This window comes from Onychomys torridus, chromosome 1, assembly GCF_903995425.1.
Source record: "Onychomys torridus chromosome 1, mOncTor1.1, whole genome shotgun sequence".
In the NCBI taxonomy this organism is placed as follows: domain Eukaryota; kingdom Metazoa; phylum Chordata; class Mammalia; order Rodentia; family Cricetidae; genus Onychomys; species Onychomys torridus.
In genome coordinates, this window is record NC_050443.1 from 15,843,239 (window position 1) to 15,849,616 (window position 6,378).

Sequence of the window (6,378 nt, forward strand, 5' to 3'; positions counted from 1 at the left end):
CACCGGCTCTTGGCCAGACACCAACACAAGATGGTTGGTAATCTGCTCCCATGACCTCAATCCACCTGTCTTAGTCAGTGTTCTATTGCTGTGAAGAGACACATGACCACGGCAACTGTTATAAAGGAAAACATTTAATTGGGGCTGGCTTACAGTTCAGAGATATAGTCCATGATCATCATGGCAGGAAACACAGCAGTATGCAGGCAGACGTGGTGCTGGAGGAGGGGCTGAGAGTTTTATATTCAGATCCCTAGGCAACAGGAAGAGACCATGTATGAGCCACTGGCCTGGCTTGAGTATCTGAGACCTCGAAGCCCACCTACAATGATACCTGAGGGAGACCCAAGGGAAGAGTTCCCAGGATCCCTATTCCAGTCTGAATGAGGATGGCCACACTATACAATGATACCATCCCTCAGCAGCTGGTGACTGTGCCCACCTCCAGCATCTGGAGACAAGGAGAGGGACATGAAAGTTTCTCAGGGTATATAAAATAGAATTGTCACTGTCATTTTTTTTTTTAATAACTAATTCTTTAAATATAGTTTGTATGTGTGTGGGAGTGTTTTGCCTGCGTGTATGTCTGTGGGCCACAAGCATGCCTTGTGCGTAGAGAGGCCTGAAGAGGTTTTGGATCTTCTGAACTGGAGTTACAGTTGGTTGTGAGCCATCATGAGTATTCTGGGAATTGAACCCGGGTCATCTGGAAGAGCAGCCAGTGTTCTTAACTGCTGATGCATCTCTCTAGAGCGCGCACGCGCACGCGCTTACACACACACACACACACACACACACACACAAATAAATGTAATAAAAAATGAGCTAGAGAGATGGTTCAGAGGTTAAGAGCACCAACTGTTCTCAGAGGTCCTGAGTTCAATTCCCAGCAACTACATGGTGGCTCACAACCATCTGTAATGAGATCTGGCACTCTCTTCTGGATACATTAAAAAAAAAAACAACAAAAAACAAAAAACCATTACCACCACCACCAGCAAAACTACATGAAGAAACCCTGTCTCAAAAAACAAAAACAAAGCAAAAAAATAAAAATAAAACAAAACATTAAATTATAAAAGAATAAATAAATGTAATTAAAAAATGAAAAGATATTCTGTGCACCAGCCCTACAATTCTCCATAATTTGTGTTGATTACATGACTTGAGAATGTCTAAGAATGCCCAGCAGTGGTGGCACATACCTTTAGTCCCAGCACTCAGGAGGCAGAGGCAGGCAATCTCTGTGAGTTCAAGGCCAGCCTGGTCTACAGAGCAAGTTCCAGGACAGCCAGGCCTACACATAGAAACCCTGTCTCAAAAACAACGACTTGCAGGGCGGTGGTGGCGTGCCTTTCATCCCAGCTCTCGGGAGGCAGAGCCAGGTGGATCTCTGTGAATTCGAGGCCAGCCTGGTCTACAAAGCAAATTCCAGGAAAGGCACAAAGCTACACAGAGAAACCCTGTCTCGAAAAATCAACAAACAAACAAACAAACAAAACAACAACAACAACAAAAAATTCCTAAGAACAAATCAAAGTATTCAGAGGTATTAATTACAGGGAAAAAATCAAGGAGACACTGCAGGTGAATTGCTAAGAAGAGACTGCCACAATGAAGAAGTTTCTGGAGCATCACATCAGGGCCAGGCATTACTGGGACTCCTACAGAGCCTTCTGAGATGCACTGTGGTCAGGACAGTGGGAAGATGCTCATCTCTGGGTGTTTACCTATTTCCTTTCCAGACTGTTCCTCTGTTCATTTGTTTTTAAGTGCATCTCTCTCTTCCTGTCTTTCTCTCTTTCCTTCCTTCAAAGTTATAACTCGTGTAATGCAGGCTATCTTCCAATTTGTTATGTAGCTGGGGGTGTCTTTGAGCTATAGGTCCTACTGCCTCCACCTCCCCAGCATTGGGGTTACAAGCATGCTCCCCCACAAGTCTGAACACACCTCTGTTCCAGGAAGCCAGGCCTGGGGGCTATCAGACTCATCACTGGAGGGAATGATGAGCCCTTGGTTATTGGTACTGTTTCCCCAACTTTGTCTCTCTCTGGACCTGTGGTCATTGTGTTATTTCTGCTCTCAGTGACGTGACAAGGTCCACAAGAAAAGTCTCCTGACAACTTTTTTTTGCTTTTGCTTTTGTTTTTCTAGACAGAGTTTCTCTGTGTAGCCCTGGCTATCCTGGAACTCACTCTGTACACCAGGCTGGCCTCGAACTCACAGAGATCCGCCTGCCTCTGCCTCCCGAGTGCTGGGACTAAAGGCGTGCACCACCATGCCTGGCTGACAACTTTTTCTCAGCATACTAATTGTCCAAGTTAACTGAGTTTCCAGAGCCTGCCCCAGGATGCTGCCAGAAGTGACTGGAAGGCAAGTTTTCCTGTACTCCCTCCAGGGCCTGGGGCACAGGACAGCTGAGTTAAAATGCGAGGACTTGAGATGCCGCACCTGACGCTGCCTTTGTCCAGCAGCAGCACCAACAGAGCCTGCGGGCGGGGGCTCCCGTCTAGAAGAGAAGTTCTGGGTGCAAATACAATTCAGAGACCCCTTTCTTTTAAAGTTTGAAGCTAGGCGTGATGGCTTTTGCCTCTAATTCCAGGATCTGAGAGGCTGAGGCAAGAGAATTAAATTAAAGGCAGAAAGTTAAGGCAAGCCTGGGTTACACAAATGACTTCCAGACGAGCCTGGGAAAGAAAAGCAAACTAAGCAATGAAAAACACGAGAAACCCTCAAGGCTTGTGGATCTCTGCAGGAGAGGAGCAGAAAGGATGTAGTGGACGGGATGGGTGGCTCCGAGGAAACAGTGTCCTCCAGACACAACATGACTGACAGACCTGTGAACTCAGAGTTCATGCATTACACATGGGGCCTGCATAGGTTCAAGCAAGACAAGTCTCAACACTGATACCTGCTGCCAAAGGAAAACTCCGTTTTCTCCAATGGAGTGTCACTGGGTATACCAACCATACCAGTCCACGTGCCCAGTAATAGCTGGCCAAAACAAAATGAATTCAATGGTTTTTTTGTGAACTTTTTGTTTTATTTTGCAGTGTTTTGTGATTTTTTTTTGTCTGACTGTTCTTTTGCTTGTGTACATACATCTGCATGCACACCACTCCCCACATGTATGTAAACATGCACACTATACACACATGAAAAATAAAAAAAAGGAGGGGGGGATGAACAGCACTCACTCAATAAATGCTGTTATCACAGGCCATCCAGAACTTTGTGGGATTCAAAGAGAGTTCAGCATTGATGGTGAGGAAAGGGAGCGACTCAGGCTCAGACTACAGTAGGCATGCTTCAGTAGCTTGATTTCTGACACTTAAAACATGAGATACAGCCGGTCTGTGGCACATGGCTTTAATCCCAGTACTTGAGAAACAGGGAGCAGATTTCTGAATTTCAGTCCAGCAAGGTCTATTGAGCAGGTTCCAGGATAGCCAGGATCATACAGAGAAACCTTGTCTCAGACAAACAAACAAACATCACCTCTCAAAAAACCGAAGCAATCCAAATGAAACCAAAGCAAATCAAATCAAACAAAACAAAACAAAACAAGCCGTATAAGATCCACACAGAAGATTGGAAGTCAGTCTTCATTGTGGAGAGGGGTGCCTCACTCACTCACACAAAATGGATCTAGAAGGGGATGGCTGTGAAGTGTGGATCCATCAGGAAGGTGGAGGGGAAGGAGGCATTTCTCAACACATGGTTCATGACTATAGGTTCCATCAACCCAGAGTCTGACATAAGTGACTTTATGTTGGTCTGACAATGTTCACAGATGTTATTTTTATCCTTTGGAGTATAACAAAACATTATATTCCACAAAGGGATGATTCAAACATTATGTAATTTCAGTTATTTCAGTCATACACTTTCCAGTTTCTAGTATTTTAGTGTGGTGTTTTGAAAGAAAATGTCCCTTATAAGGAGTGGCACTATTGGAAGGTGTGGCCTTGTTGGAGTAGGTGTGGTCTTGTTGGAAGAGTGTGTTTTTGTGGGGTGGGCTTTGAGGTCTCCTATGCTCAAGCTATGCCCAGTATAGCTCACAGTCTCTCTTTCTGTTGGTTGCAGATTCAGATATAGAATTCTCAGCTCCTTCTTCAGCACCATTTCTGCCTGCATGCTGCCATGCTTCCCACCATGACAAAAATGGACTAAACCACTGAACATGTAAGACACCCCATTAAATGTTTTTCCTTTATAAGAATTGCTGTGGTCATGGTGTCTCTTCACAGCAATAGAAACCCTAACTAAGACATGGTGTAAATAGTCAGTACTGATTGTCAACTTAACAAGATCTAGAATCACCAAAGAAATAATGCTGCAGGTGAAGGGGATAATCAGTAGCCCTCTTGAGAATCGCCCCACCCCACCCCATCTAAAGGTGTCTGCTCATCCATAAATGAACCCAGAGCTGACCAGATATTGAACTCATGTGCCAATAAATGTATATAATCTGGACTCAGCAAACAGGATGTGGGGAGGAATGGACTCAACTGACCAGAGACTGAACTCGTGTGAAAATAGGACTGGAACAATAAATCTGAATGTACATAACCTGGGCTCAACAAAGACAGGATATAGGGAGTAAAAAATTTATGTCTCTGTAGTTACCCTGCATCCTGTTAGCTATTAGTAACTTCACGCTCATAGTTCAGCCAGTAACTTCAAAGAACTACCTCACCCCAACCCCCTCATCCAATGGTTTGTAACCCACTGCACGTTAACTTTTCTTATATAAACCCCTTGTAATAAGTCCTCAGGGCTTCTTCCTTCACTCCCTGTAACAGAGTGTCAAAGTCCCAGCCTGGGCTGCTTGGTTAAAGAAATCTTTTGTTTTTGTATGGAAGTCAGCTCCTTGGTGGTCTGGTTGGGGACTTGTGACTCAGACATAACTTGGGCATGTTTATGAGGGATCATTGAGATAAGTTAGTCTCTAGCCATGACTGTGAGGGATCACTGTGGTAAATTATCTTCTAGTCATAACTTCGAGGATCATTGAGATAAGATAGCCTTAGCCGTGACTACTGTGAGGGATCATTGTGATAAGTTATCCTCTAGTTATGACTCTGAGGGATCACTGAGATAAATTAGCCTCTAGCCATGACTGTGAGGGATCACTGTGATAAGTTATCCTCTAGTTATGACTCTGAGGGATCACTGAGATAAGTTAGCCTCTAGCCAGGACTACTGTGAGGGATCACTGTGATAAGTTATCCTCTAGTTATGACTCTGAGGAATCATTGAGATAAGTTAGCCTCTAGCCATGACTAATGTGAGGATCACTGAGACAAGTTAACCTCTAGCCATGTCTGTGAGGCTTATTGAGATAAGTTAGCCCCTGGACATGTCTCTAAGGGATTATCTATGGAAGGTTAATTGAGATGAGGAAACACACCTGAAAGCGGGATCTTAGACTACATAAAAATTAGAAAGCTAGCTAAAACGAACATCACTCTCTGCTTGCTACTGTAGATGCAGTGTGACCAGCAGCCCCAAGCTCCCATCCTTTTGCTGTGATGGGGTGAACCCTAGAACTCAGAGAAAAGCAAAAAATTATTTCCTTCAGTTGTTCTTTTCAGTTATTTTGTGCTAGGAACAAGAGTATTAGTGCATTATTATATAGCCATCGGATCAAACAACATGTTGTGTATGACTTCGATTCCTTTAAATTTATTGAGACTTGTTTTATGGCTCAGAATATAGCTCTGTCAATAAACATGTAAGAATTCTCTTGTCATTGGGAAGTTGTTGCATAAATATGAGACCAAGTGGGTTGTGTCAACTTTGTCAAAAAGATGAGTAGATGTCTTACAACAATTCAGGAACAACCAGAAGACTGCAATATAGCAGTCATTCAATAGAGCACCTGCTAATTCCCGGAGGTCAAGAAAGCAAGGCTTTGTGTAGGAAAGAGTTGTTGCCTTGAAACATGCTTGGCTACAAGAGCCGATGACAAAATGACATCAGTCTATAGTTGAAGAGAAACTTAGCCAACAGATGTACTCACAGAAGTCTCTTTTGTGTGTAAGGTCATGCAGGCCTTGTACACTTTTATGGCCTTTAAAGGAGTATAGAAATCATTTCTGCCATAGGTATGTATACATGAAAGCCCTCCCTTCAAGATACTCTGATTCCACTAAAGTTTAATGTCTCCATTTTGATTCCGACAGCATTCCAGTTGTCTTCTGTCCACTTAGACTATGTTCTGTTACTTTTCTGGGTTTGTTCCGTCAACTGAGATTGAAATGATTTCAATGTGATGGTGGATTTGGCTGTCATTCTTTAATGCTCTAGCAAGTTCCCCTCCTTCATCTTTGAAGCTATGCTATTAGGAGAACACTGTGAGTTTCTTTTAGTATT

General features: G+C 43.5%; 1 protein-coding gene across 1 annotated transcript in view; it reads left to right on the forward strand.

Moving 5' to 3' along the window:
• The window catches only part of LOC118581994 (proline-rich proteoglycan 2-like), an 11,600-nt gene extending 7,497 nt beyond the window's left edge, over positions 1 to 4,103 (forward strand). Inside the window, exon 2 of the mRNA XM_036184414.1 lies at positions 4,087 to 4,103. The gene's annotated coding sequence lies outside the window, so the exon portion shown is untranslated. The remainder of the gene's footprint in view (positions 1 to 4,086) is intronic.
• The last annotated feature ends 2,275 nt before the right edge of the window (positions 4,104 to 6,378 follow it).